At 41.8% G+C, this 16451-nt stretch overlaps 1 long non-coding RNA gene across 5 annotated transcripts in view; it reads right to left on the reverse strand.

The window, feature by feature from the left end:
* Window positions 1–6107: 6107 nt before the first annotated feature.
* LOC132539495 (uncharacterized) overlaps window positions 6108–16451 on the reverse strand; it is a 42709-nt gene continuing 32365 nt past the window's right edge. For 2 of the 5 annotated variants that reach the window (XR_009550824.1, XR_009550822.1), the window contains 3 exons: window positions 13531–13648; window positions 10763–10809; window positions 6108–6439 (listed from right to left, as the gene is read on the reverse strand). This is a non-coding gene — a long non-coding RNA (uncharacterized LOC132539495). Of the gene's footprint in view, window positions 6440–10762; window positions 10810–13530; window positions 13662–16451 lie in introns of all 5 variants that reach the window. The other 3 variants (XR_009550821.1, XR_009550823.1, XR_009550820.1) reach the window with 2 other exon arrangements.

Consider the following 16451-nt stretch of genomic DNA (forward strand, 5'->3'; position numbering starts at 1 on the left):
AGAGGAGCCAATGAATGTGAAATCTGATCAAATTTTAAGTCTTGAATGGGAGAACCTCTTACATCCCTGGGATGTGTTTATGTTAAATTAATTTCTGACATACAAAACTGGCTGCTTTAGCATCTTATTGGCCTTCACACAGAGACTTAATAATCTCCCTCAGCCAGTGTTTTGATTGATTGGGGGGTTTTGTTGAGTTGTTTTCAGATTTGGTTTGATTTGGTTTAAAAACTTCTGGTTCAAGCCCCCGGCTCCCCACTTACAGGGGAGTTACTTCACAATTGGTGAAGCAGGTCTGCAGGTGTCTCTCTTTTCTCCGCCTGTCTTCCCCATCTCTCTCTATTTCTCTGTCCTATCCAACAATGACAACATCAGTAACAACAATAACTACAACAATAAAACAACACAGACAACAAAAGGGGATAAAAAAATATTTTTAAAAAATTTTTAAAAAAGGGCATAAAGATCCTGGTTCGAGCCCCCAGCTACCCAACTGCAGGGGAGTCGCTTCACAGGCAGTGAAGCAGGTCTGCAGGTGTCTTTCTCTCCCCCCTCTGTCTTCCCCTCCTCTCTCCATTTCTCTCTGTCCTATCCAACAACAACAACTACAATAAAAATAAAACAACAAGGGCAACAAAAGGGAAAATAAAATAAAATTTAAAACTTCCTGGCATGGGGAAGGATTTGGGATCTGTAATATAGGGACTTGTATGAAGCGTGACAGATAATTCCCAAAATCTAACATTGTGAGTGACAGTTAAGAAAAATTCAGCTGTTGTGAAATGCCTCCTACAAGTTTTACAACAAGCAGGACTCTAATGAAGCAGACAATCTGTGTAGCTCCAACCTCTAAAGAACAGATTCAAGATAAGCTCCTTGCCACAGTGTCGCTGCCTCTAGTTTTGTCTTCAGTGAATGACTAGATCATTTCTTCTGGAAAGGGGAGTAATGTATTGGGTAGGGGGAAAGCATTCCTTATACCTCTAATTCTGGTCACTTTATGTGTTAAACAGTAACTTCACAACTTTGCTTTAAAATCATCGTATGCAACCCAGGAAGTGGTGCATCAGGTAGAGATACTGACTTGTAAAACTAAAAAAAAATGAAAATGAAAATGAAAATTTTTTTTTCAAATTAAATTTTTAAAAGGGTAAAAAAAGATACTGACTTACAAGTATGAGGTCTGGAGTTTGATCCCTGGCAGTGCTTATGCCAGAGTGATACTCTGGTTTACTCCCATTCTCTCATTAATAAATCTTGGGGTTAAGTGCACACATACAGCACAGCACAAGGTCTGGCGCAAGGATCCCAGTTCAAGCCCCCGCCTTCCCACCTGCAGAGGGGTCACTTTGCAAGTGGTGAAGCAGATCTGCAGGTATCTTTCTCTCCCCCTCTCTGTCTTCGCCACCTCTCTTGATTTCTCTCTCTCCTATCCAACAATGGCAGCAGCAACAACAGAAGATGGCCACCAAGAGCAGTGGATTTGTAATGTAGGCCCCAGCCCATATGATAACCCTGGGGCAAAATAATAATAATCTTTAAGAAATAATAAATGATACTTACCTGGCAGGGGAGATACCATGATCACGAAGAAATAAATGGTCTTATTACTGAAAAATAAAAGCCTTTTGGTTTTTTGTTATTGTTAGAACCAGATCATCACTCTGGCACATGCTGTAACATGAAACTAAGGATCTTACGCTTTGAAGTTCAAAGTTCTAGCTTTGATTTCTTGTTTGAGAACAGAGCAAAAGTTATGTCTATGATAAACTTATAACCAGAACCCCTACCTGATTTAGGAGAAAACATCAGAAGCATAAGTTTCCTTACAAAGAATTGGCTACTTGAGGGACAGTTTAACAAAATATTAAATAGGAAATAGTTATTTTATGGCTTTTTATTGTTTCTAAATACATAAGATAGGTTAATATTTATCCTATTTGAAAAGCATTTTGTTGGAACTCCTTTGCTCATAACTATGAGGGCTTAATTATAAAATATGTGACCATTTAGAGTGTGAATTGCATTCACTATGGGAGAATGTGTTCATCTTATTAGTTCACAAATTCAGTCCTCTTGTTTCTTCAGTAAACTGATTAAAGCTGCTGATTTGTTTCGCTAAGAGCTTTCAGAAACTGCTTAGGGTTTTAGTAGGCCTAGAACTCTCCTAGCCTGGATTTCATTTGCCAGAAATATTTGTAGATTCCCAAAAACTAAAGACAAAGAAATAACTATAACTCTACTCTCAGATGTTGCAAGAAGTGTACTTACCTTTGAGCCTCTCTTTTTCAGGGGGATACTCTCCCTTTGAAACACCAACAATGGAAAGTAAACAGTTAAATATCCTACCTTAATTTCATTTAGAGTCAGATATGGTGAGGAAAGATTAAATGTAGAGCTATTTCACAAGCTTAGGCCTGAAAGCCTTTGAATCCTGCATTTTCATCTTACCAAAGGTTCCCATGCTTTACCACCACCACCCCCCAAAAAAAAGAATTTGCTTTTTAAATTACCTTTCTCTGTAAGTGTTTTAGAAGTGCAAGTGTGGTTTGTAAATATTCTTACCAGGAATAAACTAAAGTGGGTACTAAATGGCGCTTAGGTTAGTGATACCTAAGCTAAACGGAGAGAATTGGGATTTAATTTCAATAGGGCACTGCAGTTATTCTTGCACTGGTGAGACAGAACAGAGGCAGTAGTCTTAGTCCCTTAGGTAAAATGCATCTTCCTATACTGATGTTATTTAAGTCCTTTAGTTGTACTCTTCACAGTGCAGATTAAGCTCCAAAGTAAGCAGAACCAAGAAAATAACATTCATTACTACTTAAAGAGACAGGTTGCAAAAATCAAAATTGGTTTATGTACTATATTTTACATAATCAATGCTGGACTGACCTTTGGGAAAACAGACCTTTAAGAAAGTTTATTTTCTTGTGCTAACTTAATGGGTAAAGTAAAATTACGTGATTTCATGGGAAAACACTATTCGAACATACCCAGAACATATTCACACTCTATATTATAGCCTAAAGAGGCCACTGAAGACATATTAACCTATTACTTCATAGCAGTAGTCTCAGCTGACTGTGTAGCCACACTAGAGTCTGATAAATGTAGACCTGTGTATGAACAGGTCATTTGCCCTTTACACAGCAATTTCTCTTCCCACCCAACTCAACTTGACTAATAAACTGGGTAACTAGTGAGACAAATAGGAAACCTAAGATAGTTTACAGTTGGGAAGTGCAACACCCTAAGCCAGATGGTAACCCCAGAAACAACCATATGGTTAGCATATCTGCTTTTGTCATACACACACACATTTTTTTAACCAGAGGACTGCTCAGCTCTGGTTTGTGGTGTGGGGATTGAACCTGGGACTTAAGAGCTTCAGGTATGAGAGTCATTTCGCATAACCCTTATGCTGTTTACTCCTTGATGTAAAGATTTTGATATAAAACTAAAATAATGAGGGGCCAGGCAGTGGCACACATGGTTAAACATACACATTACAGTGCTCAAGGGCCTGCGTTCAAGCCCAGGTCCCCACCTGTAGGGGGAAAGCTTCACAAGTGGTGAAGCAGGGCTGCAGGTGTCTCTGTCTCTTTCCCCCTTCCTCTGTATCCAATAAAAAATAAAAATAAATAATAATGTAAAAACCTTTGAGGAAATGTGAACACAAGTTCAGTTGTGTTTTATATAATATAAAAATATAGGACAGGGATGGATAGCATAATGGTTATGCAAAGAGACTCATGCCTGAAGGAGGCTCCAAAGTCCCATATACTTTTTTTTTTTTTTTTTGGCCTCCAGTTGCTGGGGCTTGGTTCTAACACTACTAATCCACCACTCCTGGTGGCTTTTTTTTTTTTTCCTGGTTAGAACAGAGAAATTGAGAGGATGGAAGACGGGGAAAGAGAAAGACGCCTGAAGACCTGCTTTACTGCTTGTGAAACTTCCCCCTGCAAGTGGGAAGGTAGGGGGCTCAAACCTGGATCCTTGCTTGGGTCCTTGTAATTAGTTCTGTGTGCTTAACCAAGTGTGCCACCGACCAGCCCCCCGGGTTCATCACCACAACCACCCCACACACCATAAGCCAGAGCTGAGCAAGCAGTGCTTTGGTAAAAATAATAATAATAAATTACATGAAAGTAGATTTAAATTGTATGAAAAACTAGTTTGTGAACCCAACCATGACTCTTAATAATAAGAAAATAATTGTCACAAATAAAGTATGCTTTCCCAGTTCATCTGTGTCAGTCTATTTCTTTAGGCTTGGGTTTGAGATTCTCGTCAGACAGGGTCAGAGACTGATTATTTTGCAGTTGCTAGTTTTCTCTAGAGTAAAACTTTAGAGGAGAGGTGCAAATTGAAATTGATGGAAAGTCTTGATTTTGAGATTAGAAACTCCACTGAGAAATCCTCTTGTTAAATGGAAATTTCAGTAGATGAGTGTTTTAGCTTTGTAAAGATCCTTGTAAATAACACTAGAGTGGTTCTACTAGATAATGTAATTTTTATATCCACCTGTCATATCTCATACTCTCAGAACTGGAAGGAAATTTAAATAGCTTCATCTTAAAGAGGAAAGAGAATGACAAAAAAATTCAAGATCTCTCATGTCGGGGGTGTGATCAAGAAAATATTACTAATATTCTGTATAATAAAGTTGAGTGGTGGCTTCCTACTTGCTATATGTGTAGAAATACTATATAATTTTAAAATATTTTAGAATAATTGCTAAAATAGGGCTGCAGTTTTCTAAAAACCTGGCTGAGACTAGAGAATTTGCTTTTGAAGTAGCTCACATTCTTGACAGGTCAATGTTAGTTGCTGGCAAAAGGCTACCATTCCCATGCTGAATTCTCCACATCTTTTCTGACTGTCCTCCCAACATGGCAACTGACTTCCACTAGTGTGGACAATTTAAGAGCAAGTTGACTTTCAGAAGCTGACTGGTGAAGAGCATGCAACTTCTCTACATGGATCCCCGGGTCAGCCCCCAACACCACCCCACATATGCCAGAACATGCTCAGATCTCAAAATCTTTTTTAAAAGTGGAGGGCTGGGGGAGATAACTCACCTGGCAGGACACATGCCTTGACATGTCTGCAGCCCAGATTGAGCCCTAGCACTGCATGGGAGTGCCATGGCACGAGTAGTTCAGGTGCTGTGGTGTCTCTGAATGACAAAGCTTAAGGACCCAGCTTTACAAAATAAGAAAATCAAGGAGTTAACTCAGCAGTACAATACATACTTTTACATGCATGAAATTGTGGGTTCATTACTTGACACTTCATAAAAGCAGCATCATAAATGTCATAGCAGTGTTCTAGTTAATGTCAAAAGTTTTATCATTGGGGAGAGGTGTGGGGTTTAGTAGTTGATAGTACCGTTATTGACCTATGATATAATTTCTCATCTCCCCATGTGAGGTGTCAGAAAAACACTTTCACCAACAACAGGTCTTTCACCACTATCATACACTAGGAGTCCAACACTCTCTCCTCCCCCCAGAGTCCTTAGCTTTGGTGCAATATACCACACCCAGTCCCAGTTTCATTTTGTTTTCCATTTCTGTCCTTGTTTTAAGTTCCAACTATGAGTGAGATAATCTGATACTCATCCAGCTCTTTTTGGCATAGCTCACTTAACATGACTCCTTTCAAATTCCATCCAAGAGGAGTTAAAGGAAGTGATTTCATTTTTAACAGCTGTGTAGTAGTTCACTATATGTATGTATTACAGCTTTCTTAGTCACTCATCTGTCAGGCATCTGGGTTATTTTCATGTTTGGGCTGTTATAAATTGTGCTGCTATTAACATAAGTGTACATAGACCTCTTCAGATAGGTGTAATTGCTTCCTTTGGCTAAGGTAGGTCCATTTCTAATGTTCCAGGAAGACCCCAGACTGTTTTCCATAAGGTGTTGGACCACTTTGCATTCCCACCAGCAGTATAGGAGAATTCCTTTTTTCCCCATATCTTCTCTAACAGTTGATTTATCTCTGTCTTTTCTAATGTATGACATTCTCACAGGTGTAAGGTGGTATCTCACTGTTGCTTTTACTTGCATTTTTAAAATTTATTTTAAAAAAGGGACATTAACAAAACTAGGATAGGATGGGTACAACTCCACACAGTTCCCACCACCAGATCTCCATATCCCATCCCCTCCCCTGATAACCTTTCCCATTCTTTTCCCTCTGGGAGTATGGACCCAAGGTTATTGTGGGATGCAGAAGGTGGAAGGTCTGGCTTCTGTAATTGCTTCCCTGATGAACATGGGCGCTGACTGGTCGATCCATACTTCCAGTCTGCCTCTCTCTTCCCCTAGTAGGGTGGGTCTCTGGGGAAGCGAAGCTCCAGGACACATTGGTGGGTTCGTCTGTCCAGGGAAGTCTGGTCAGCATCATGCTGGCATCTGGAACCTGGTGTCTGAAAAGAGAGTTAACATACAAAGCCAAACAAATTGTTGAACAGTTACGGACCTAAAGGCTGGAATAGTGCTTTTTTTTTTTTTTAATACCCAGTGACTGAGCATTTCTTTACATGTCTGTTGGCCCATTGTTCATCTCCTCACCCCATTTTTTTATCTGAGTTTGGTGACATATATATTAGTCTTTTTCTGATGTATGTCATGTAAAGATCTTCTCCCATAAGGAGTCTCTGTTCTGATGGTGGTTGGTTCCTTTTGCAGTGAAGCAGCTTTTTAGATTGATGTAGTCCCACTGGTCTACTTTTGATTTTGTTTTCCTTGCAGTTGGACTTGAGTCCTCAAAGATGTTTTTAAAACTTACATGGAAAAGAGTTCTGCCAGTGTTTTCCTCTAGATATCTGTGGTTTCTGATCTAATATCCAAACCTTTGGTACATTTGGAGTTTACTTTTATATATAAGTACATTTGGTGATCCAATTTCGTTCTTCTGCAAATTTTAACACAATTTTCCCAACACCATTGGTTGAAGAAATTCGAATGTTTTGGGCCCCCTTGTCCAAAATTAGATGTATAAAAGTATGGGGAATACCAACCGTTTTTACAAAATAAGAACAAAGTGGAAAGCTTTAAATTGTTTATGGTCAAACTTGAGAAGTCAACTCCGTTCCCACGGTATGCTTTTGGTGACACTGGTGAGTCCTTTTCTTTGTGGAAGGGGACTTGACAAGAACATGAGTGCCAGTGAGCAAGTCACTAGATACCATGCTAAAGACTGGCTGTCATACCAAACTTCTCCTGTCCTCCAATCTTCCACAAATTACTCTTTCTTTTTGTTTTCTTTTTAAAATAAGACCAAAGCAGTGCACCACTCTGCTATATGATGGTATGAGGGATTGAACCTATGACTCTGGAGTCTCAGACATGAAAATATTTTGTATAATCATTTTATTATCTCCCCCTTGCTAATTCTTTTAAGTCTTTTTTAATTTTTATTTTATTTTGGATAGAGACTGATTGAGAGGGATAAGTAAAGGGGGGAAGAGATACCTGCAACCCAATTTCACCTCTTGTGAAGCTTCCCCACTGCAGGTGAGGACCAGGGGCTTGAACCTGGGTCCTTGTGCACTATAATGTATGTGTTCTACCAGGTGTACCACCACCTGGTCCTTCTTTAACTCTTTAAACTACAAAATGTTATGAGTCTATTCACTGTTTTAAAAAAAAGACATACTCATGGAGAAAAGACAAAATTGGACCCATATGTCAACAACTATATTGTAAACCATTAACCACACACACACAACAAAATTAGAAAAAAAGACAAGCTCTGTAAATCTGTACTATCAAAATGTTTTAGTACTGTAAATAAAATTGAGGTTTTTTTTTTTTTTTTTAAATACACATCCCAAGCCAGCAAAAGAACTTACTTGGATAGTGCACTGCTTTTGCCATGTGTGCAACCCAGGTTCAAATCCAGCCCCCTAGTATAGCCACAGGCCCTTTGGAATATAACTAAAATATGCCTACTAGCTATCTACAAAATAGAGGACCCCCCAACTCTTCATCTGCACTATTCCAACCTTTAGGTCCATGACTGGTCAACAATTTGTTTGGCTTTGTATGTTAACTCTCTTTTCAACCACCAGGTTCCAGATGCTAGCATGATGCCGACCAGACTTCCCTACCAATGTGTCCTGGAGCTCCACTTCCCCAGATCCCTTCCCCACTAGGGAAAGAGAGAGACAGGCTGGGAGTATGGATCGACCTATCTACATCCATGTTCAGCAAGGAAACAACTACAGAAGCCAGACCTTCAATCTCCTGCATCCCACAATGACCTTGCATCCATACTCCCAGAGGGTTGAATGGGAAAGCTATCAGGGAAGGGAATGGAATACAGAGTTCTGGTGGTGGGAATTGTGTGAAGTTATACCCTCTTATCCTATGGCTTAGTCAGTGTTTCATTTTTATAAATAAAAAATTAAATTAAAAAATCCAGCCCCCACCTCATTGAAGGAAGCTTCAGTGCTGTGTTCTTTATCTCTTTCTGCCTCTTGCCCCCCCCCCCCCACGTGTGTGTGTGTGTGTCCCCATCCCTGTATGGATCACAACTCTGTTGCAGAAAGCAGAATCCATTTGAGCTAGTCTAAGCAGACTTAGGGACTTATTACAGGGCACTTAATGGATCCCAGAATAGCTGAGAAGCCTGCAGAAACAAACTGTAGACTGAACTTCAAGCAGCAATCCCAAGGATTGCTCAGAAAGCTGCTGTAGCTCTGGTTAGGCAGATGCCAGTTCAGAAAACAGATTCCCTAAGCCACTGTCAGCATCCCAGATGGATTCCCTGCATGCTGTCTCAAGCCCTGCTGGTTTCATGATCCAAGTAACACACTAGTACATCTGGCTGACAGGACTTAAATGAACTTAAATGAACCCTAGCTACAAGGGCATGAAGGAAATGCACTCGTTAACTTTCCGGTTTCTGAACATTCAAGTATTTGTGTTGAGAAATCCAGTACATAGAACCCTCTGCGTTCCCTCTGGGCTATGACTTGCATCCTCCAGTTCCAGATTTCTTGAAAGGATTATCTGTACTTGGCTTTTCCCTTTCCCCTCATTCTTTAATTCGTTGTCATCTTTCCATTCTGTTCACACTAGTGTCTCTGCTCAGCCATATTATTTGCAGCCTAAGCAAGCTATTTTAGTCATACTCTCTGGGACAAAGAGTAGCAGGCTAGTGATGTGTATTGACTTGGAAGCAGTCACAGCCTTGAATTTCACCTACCACCTAAACCGGTTCTTCCTCATACATGACTGATTAGGCTAAAGATACCGCTGGTCAAGCAGTTGCTGGTTTTTTTGGGGTTTTGTTTTGTTTTGTTTTGTTTTCCAAATTCCCTCACAGTCACTAATTCACCAACCCTTTGCACTGTGGGCATTTTTTAAAAATCTTTTTATGTACTTATTAATGAAAAAGGACGAAAGAGAAAAAAGCAGACATCACTCTGATATAGGTGCTGCGGGGATTGAATTTAAGACCTCGTGTTTGAAAGTCCAGTGCTTTATCCTCTGCACCACCTTCCAGACCACCATTGTGGGCATTTGAAGACCAAATATGATCAAGTACCAGAAGCCAACCAGTTCTTTATGTTACCATTGTATTCTTTTCCTGCAGTGCGAGGGAGTGAACCATGCAACTCAAGCATGTGCTCGGTCAGGTGAACTATCACCTCATTTGCTTGTTTGTTTTTCCACTGTGAAATGTTTTACAAATTTGCAGGTCATCCATGGGCAGAGGCCATGCTGAACTCCATGTTCAAACTATTTTGAATAAGATCTATTGAGTTGTGTTCTGTCTCCTAAATGTCTCTGAGGGTTTAGAACAGGAAACGGATCACTCAATGTCTTGATGTTTGAAGCAGAAAGTAAATGTAATGGAAGGAATTATTCAGTGCTGAAAAGTCAGTTGAATTGTAGGAAGGACAAGCTGTGGGTGGGGCCTCTAGGGCTGACTCCCAGAAAGCCACTGGACCAGCCCACCAGGAAGCGTCAGCCTCTGATGGCCACTGCAACGTGGAGTTTGAGAACATAGCACTGCAATTACAATCCCAGGATCAGAAAGCTGCCACAAACAATCCCACAGTGTGTATACTATCAGGCCTTTTACAGTTCTAGTAACCAATGTAAACATCCAACTGTATGATCAACAGAGGAAGGAAAAAGGAAACTAAATAGTACCTGGAGCATTGAGTTTTGCTCTGGGGTGTGATGGGATTTTTGAATGTTTGCTTTTATAAGCTTGGAGTCAGTTTTTTCTTTTTTTTATATTTATTTATTTTCCCTTTTGTTGCCCTTGTTTTTTATTGTTGTTGTAATTATTATTGTTGTTATTTGATGTCATTGTTAGATAGGACAGAGAGAAATGGAGAGAGGAAGGGAAGACAGGGGGAGAGAAAGATAGACACCTGCAAACCTGCTTCACTGCCTGTGAAATGACTCCCCTGGCAGGTGTGGAGCTGGGGGCTCGAACTGGGATCCTTACGCCGGTCCTTGCACTTTGCGACATGTGCACTTAACCCGTTGCACTGCCGCCTAACTCCCACTTTTATATATATATATACCAGAGCAGTGCTTAGCTCAGGCTTACAGTGTTGCCAGGGATTGAACCTCTGAGCCTCTGATATGGAAGTCTGTTGTGTAACCACTGTGTTATCTGACCAACCAGAAAAAATTAAAGAAGAAAAAGATTATGTAACCATTCTTAGGGATTGCTTTACATTTGATCATTGTGTTAAAAAAAAATTCTGTCAACTTTAGCATACCTTTGAGGTCACACAGATGAAGTAAGAGCAGCAGTAAGGGAAATAACCTAGAAAGTGAATGATTTTTTTAATTTTTGCCTTCACCATATTGAGTCAAATATAGTTTTTTCAAAACACTGCACAACTTCAGAGTTCCCTAATTTCCCACTTCAGAGTTTCAATTAATCTGTCTCCAGGAATAAGGGGGAATGTTGCTCTACAAAGAAACCATCGCTAGGTGCTGTCTAATCATAATCTCAGAAGTTTGGTTTATTTTGGTTTTGGTTTTGGATTTTGCTTTTCTTTTTGAATGCACTGAAAGCATCCTCTGGGCCATGCTAGCTAGATCAGAGATGAAATAAAGCTTTCCACCAGGTCCCTGCAACCTCCTTTGGGCTATTTGAGGTATGCTGTATTTTTTTTTTTACCTAATTTTCTTCCTATCCGGACTTGTCCTTCATTCTCTTACCATGCGGATGTAAACTGCTTTTTCAAAACACTGTAGATAAAGCCTCAGATGTTAGCTGAGGGTCAGTTTGCCTATACTATTATTTCCTTCAGAATAGGAGGCACCTGGCAGCAGGGACTGGTGCTATCTTCAGAGAATGCCATGGTGTGACAGAGTCGTGGGCAGCCCTTCATGCCTCCCTGCTAATGTGCTTCCTTGGTTCTCTTCAAAGCCTGTTTACCAACTCCAGTTTAATCCCTGGACTCTCTTCCCTTCACCACGCCCCTTCCCTGAATTCTGCCTCTCAAAAGGTAAAGAAAAACACGTGCTTCTCAGCCCTCTTCAGCAAAGACTGCAGAAATAGCTGGGCTCATATGTTAAGTTGTGCGACCTTCCCCAAACCTTTGCACAGTTATTTCAGGCTAGCTGAAGAAGAATCAGTTAGCACGTAATAACCTCATTTCTCAGGGCCTCTAACAAGCCCCAGGACTGCCTCATCCGGTCCAGGAGCAGAATGAGATAAGTGAGTGAACAGGGTTTAGTGCACAGACAAGGATGACACACACTCAGTGTTCCGTGTATTGCTACATGCATCCAGATTAAATGGGATGGATACTTGATCCGTTGTAGTCGCAGCCCTACCCTTGCTCAGGCCATGTATGGTCAAAGACAGTGTTTCTCAGATCATAATCCAAATATCACCTACATCATAATTACTTGGATGTTTGCTTTAAAATTCAGACTCCTGGGCTTTGGTCCAGGATCAGAGTATCTGGAAGTGGCACGCTGGGATCTGTTTTTCACAGTACACTTGCTATCATTCTTCATGCACAGTGACGTTTCTGAAATTGGGTTACCTTAAAGACACGAATTCACAGAGGTAACTACTCAATTTGAGTTTTAAAGACGTAAGTCCTTAGAAAAATGGACAAACTAATCAGAAAAAGTATAGCATCGTAGTGATTCCTATACAAGGGTGGAATTAAGGCAGGGCAATGGCCATATCCAGTGGAGAAGCCAGACCTTCTACCTTCGGCACCCCATAATGATCCTGGGTCCACGCTCCCAGAGGGATAAAGAACAGGAAAGTTTCCAGTGGAGGGGATGGGATACAGAACTCTTGTGGTGGGAATTGTGTGAAACTGTATCCCCCAAGAATTAAGGCAGGGATGTAGCTTGGTGGTGAAACTCATGCTCCATGTATATGAGACCCTGGGCTTAATCCCTATCACCCAAAAAAAAAAAAAAAAAAAGTATAACCAGTGAGATAGCTCACCAGGTAGGGAACACGCCTTGCCATGCACACACCGTTTATATTTGAGTCCCAGCGCCACAGAGAGAGGTGTTGTGGCACTGGTGGAAACCCCAATACTGTGATGTTCTCTGTCTCTCTGTGTGAATGAAATAGTGGGCCAGAGCAGCCGAGCTGCATATACACGAAGCTCTGGCTCCACACACAAAAAATAGAGGTATAAATGCATGAAGATAATAAAGATGGGGCCCAGGAAATGACTCAGCTGGTTGAGTGCCTGCTTTACCATGTACGAGGACCCAGGTTCAAGGCCCCTGCCACCCCCGAGGAGGATCTTGCAAAGGAAAACTCCGTGAGATGTGGAGCGATACTGTTCTCTCTCTCTCTCTCTCTCCTACTCTGTGTCTCTCCTCTATTTTCTCTCTCTCTCTTTTTCCTCCAGGGTTGTCACTGGGGCTCAGTTCCACCACTACAAATCCACTGCTCCCGGCAGCCATTATTTCCATTTTATTGGATAGGACAGAGAGAAATTGAGAGAGGAAGAGGAGACAGAGAGGGAGAGAGAAAGAGAGAGACCTGCAGACCTGCTTCACCACCTGTGAAACATCCCCCCTGCAGGTGGGGAGTGGGGACTCAAACCTAGATCCTTGTAAAGTTCCTTGTGCTTAGTACTATGTGTGCTTAACTGGGTGCACCACCACCTAGCCCCTCTATTTTTCTCTATATGAAAATTTTTTAAAAGTCTACTCACTAGAAGCAGTGAATCATACAGATACAAAACCCCAGCTGTGTCCTAGCAACCTATAGATGACAGAAAAAAATATACAGTTCCTTAATCGTGGCATCACCTAAATGTATAGATAAGATGGAAGAAGTGGCTTGAGTTTTAATTTTAAGAGTGTTAACAATAAACACTCAGTACATTTTAGCTAGAAATGAATAAACTGTGGATACTTAATAGAGACATGAAAGATATGCAGCACAAGATTATTTTCATATATTTATGATTATTCCCATATACTATCTGACTTCTTCTAAAACATTTTTTTTTTCTTTATCATTACCAGGGCTTCCTCACTCCAGACCAACGTTTTCAGATAGCAAGAGAAAGGGAAAGATAGCACATCTCCAAGGCTTCCCCCAGTGCAGTGGGAGCTGGACTCAAACTTAAGTAGCGCACGGCAAAGCAGGCATCTTTGTGGGTGAGCTGTTTTGCTGACCTAAAACAAAAATGTTGAAAGACACTTAGAGGGAGTCGGGCTGTAGCGCAGTAGGTTAAGCGCAGGTGGCGCAAAGCACAAGAACCGGCATAAGGATCCCGGTTCGAACCCCGGCTCCCCACCTGCAGGGGAGTCGCTTCACAGGCAGTGAAGCAGGTCTGCAGGTGTCTATCTTTCTCTCCTCCTCTCTGTCTTCCCCTCCTCTCTCCATTTCTCTCTGTCCTATCCAACAACGACGACAACAATAATAACTACAACAATAAAACAACAAGGGCAACAAAAGGGAATAAATAAAATAAATATTAAAAAAAAAAAAAAATATATATATATATATATATATATAAAATATGAGAGAAAGACACTTAGGGACTGGTGAAATAGATCACTTGGATAGTGAGTGTGCTGCTCTGCTATGTGCACAGCCCAGGCTCAAGTCCAGTCCCATCACATTGAAGGAAGCTTCAGTGCTATGTTCTCTGTCTATCTCTGCATCTCTGTCTGAAAAAAATAATGGGGAGAAACTATGAAAAAAAGAAAAGACCTTTTTTTTTTTTGCTTCCAGGGTTATCACTGGGGCTTGGTGCCTGCACTACGAATCCACCGCTCCTGGAGGCTATTTTTTCCCTTTTGTTGCCATTGTTGTTTATCATTAATGTGGTTATTATTATTGTTGTTATTGCTGTCATTGTACTTGGATAGGACAGAGAGAAATCAAGAGAGAAGAGGAAGACAGAGAGGGGGAGAGAAAGATAGAGACCTGCAGACCTGCTTCACTGCTCGTGAATCAACCCCCATGCAGGTGGGGAGCCGGGGGCTCGAACTGGGATCCCTATGCCGGTCCTTGTGCTTGGCACAATGTGTGCTTAACCCACTGCACTACAGTCAGACCTGCTTCACTGATTGTGAAACAACCCCCCTACAGGTGGGGAGCCAGAGGCTCAAACCAGGATCCTTACACCAGTCCTTGCACTTTGTGCCATGTTCCCTTAATCCACTGCGCTACCACCCAGCCCCCAACAAAAGTACTTTTTTCTTGACCTTGGTAGAGCCCAGCATCAGTTGGGAAAGAAGAGATCTCTGGAGCTGATGTCATTTGTTTTCTTAGCCCCGTAACCTCCACAGACTGATGGCGTTGTATGTCCTGATCAATTCTGAGGATGTTTATTGACATTGGCCCATTTCACCAATAAAGAAGCTGTCACTACTTATAAATGACCTTCACTTCTGAAGATGTAGCCTGGGGAGTCGAGGGATTAGCTCAGCAACAGGGACTGAATGATTGTTAACAGCTTGTAATAGAGTTGTCTTTGCTAGTAGGCCTGGGGAGAGAACAGGCTGTGAGTATGAGAACAGGAAAGGTCACCGCTGCTGGTCTCTAGATCAGATTGGAATCAGGGAGGGGAAAGACACTGGTAAAGGAATTCTTGACCTAAGATTTCCTTTTCCCTGCCCCTCAGCTACCAAGCATCCTCTGACTTGCACCCAAGTATTACCCACCTACCTGCTGTGTTCTGTGTGCTCAGTTAGCCAGTGTCAGGAGTGCCCTGGATTCCAGCCTCCCTACACCCAGGACAGCTGCAGCAAGGCAGTAAGTCTCCTTATCCAATTTTGAAGTATTTTATTCTATTTTGCTTGTTTTGGTTTGGTTTGGCTTGGCTTGGCTTTTTGTTTGTTTTTGGTGGGGAAAGATATTTTTTGATATGGAGGAAGTGGTACCTAGGTCTTTCTAGAATCTAGTCTCCTGAGAAAACAGTCTCCAAACGAGAAAAATATAGCCTGAACAGATACTGAGAAGGAAGGACTTAATCCAAAGAGCTGCGGTTATGGCTGTCAGTCTCCACGGCATCCAGCAGATGGAGATAGAGTCTAAGGTTGCCTTGGACTGGTGTGGAAATATGGGGCTTTGGGGAGCAGTTTCCAGTCCCCTGAAGCTTGTTGGGGAGTAAACAGATGCTTTTCCCAGTCCCCACTCATCCCAGTCTGCAAACACTCTACTCCTCTTCCTTCCTGTTTTTAAACACTTTCACCTGAGACCTATCAGGCTAGAGAAGGGTGATATGTCTCTGAGGCTAAAGAGATAGTAGGACAGTTACGCAAAGGCTTTCATGCCTGAGGTAACAAAGGTCCCAGGATCAATTCCCAGCACCACCAGAAGCAAGACCCAAATAGCATGCTGGTAAAATGAAGGAGGAGAAAAAAAAAAAAGAAAGAAAGAAAAGAAAATAAAACTATCTGGTGGAGGAAATATGGGAAGCAGGGGTCACGGAAACATTTGAAAGTCTGTCCTGAAGTCCGGATCCGGTGCTGTGCTAAAACACAGATCCTAACCTAGTGACTGGGCATTCCCCTGCCACTCAGGAAATGCCATTTTCTTAGATTCAGGAATGACTGCCCTCCTAAAACTTTACCTCTATATAAGTCTGAAAGTGACACAGAGCAGAACAAGCAGCCTGGGGAAGATAGAACTTAGGTATCCAGTCAACCATCTGGCATCCATGGATGCCAGACATGAAGTTAACGCGTGAGTGGGCACCCTCACTGCCAGTGGGCACTAGGCCATGACCACCAGTGAGCACAAGCAGCCTGCCAAGGTGGAGGGCATCCCAGAGTACTGTGCCCATCATCTTTCCCTGCCGTGAGCTCAATGGAGCCCAGGATGTCCAAAGAACCCTCCTGCAGTAGGATAAATAGACTCATTCCTCACCGAGAGCAGTAAGGAAGACAGAGGGAGGGGAGGAGGAAGTACAAATTATAGAAAAGGCTCCTCCTTCCACTGAGGAAGGAAAAGAA

This window comes from Erinaceus europaeus, chromosome 7 (assembly GCF_950295315.1).
Source record: "Erinaceus europaeus chromosome 7, mEriEur2.1, whole genome shotgun sequence".
Classification (NCBI taxonomy): Eukaryota; Metazoa; Chordata; class Mammalia; order Eulipotyphla; family Erinaceidae; genus Erinaceus; species Erinaceus europaeus.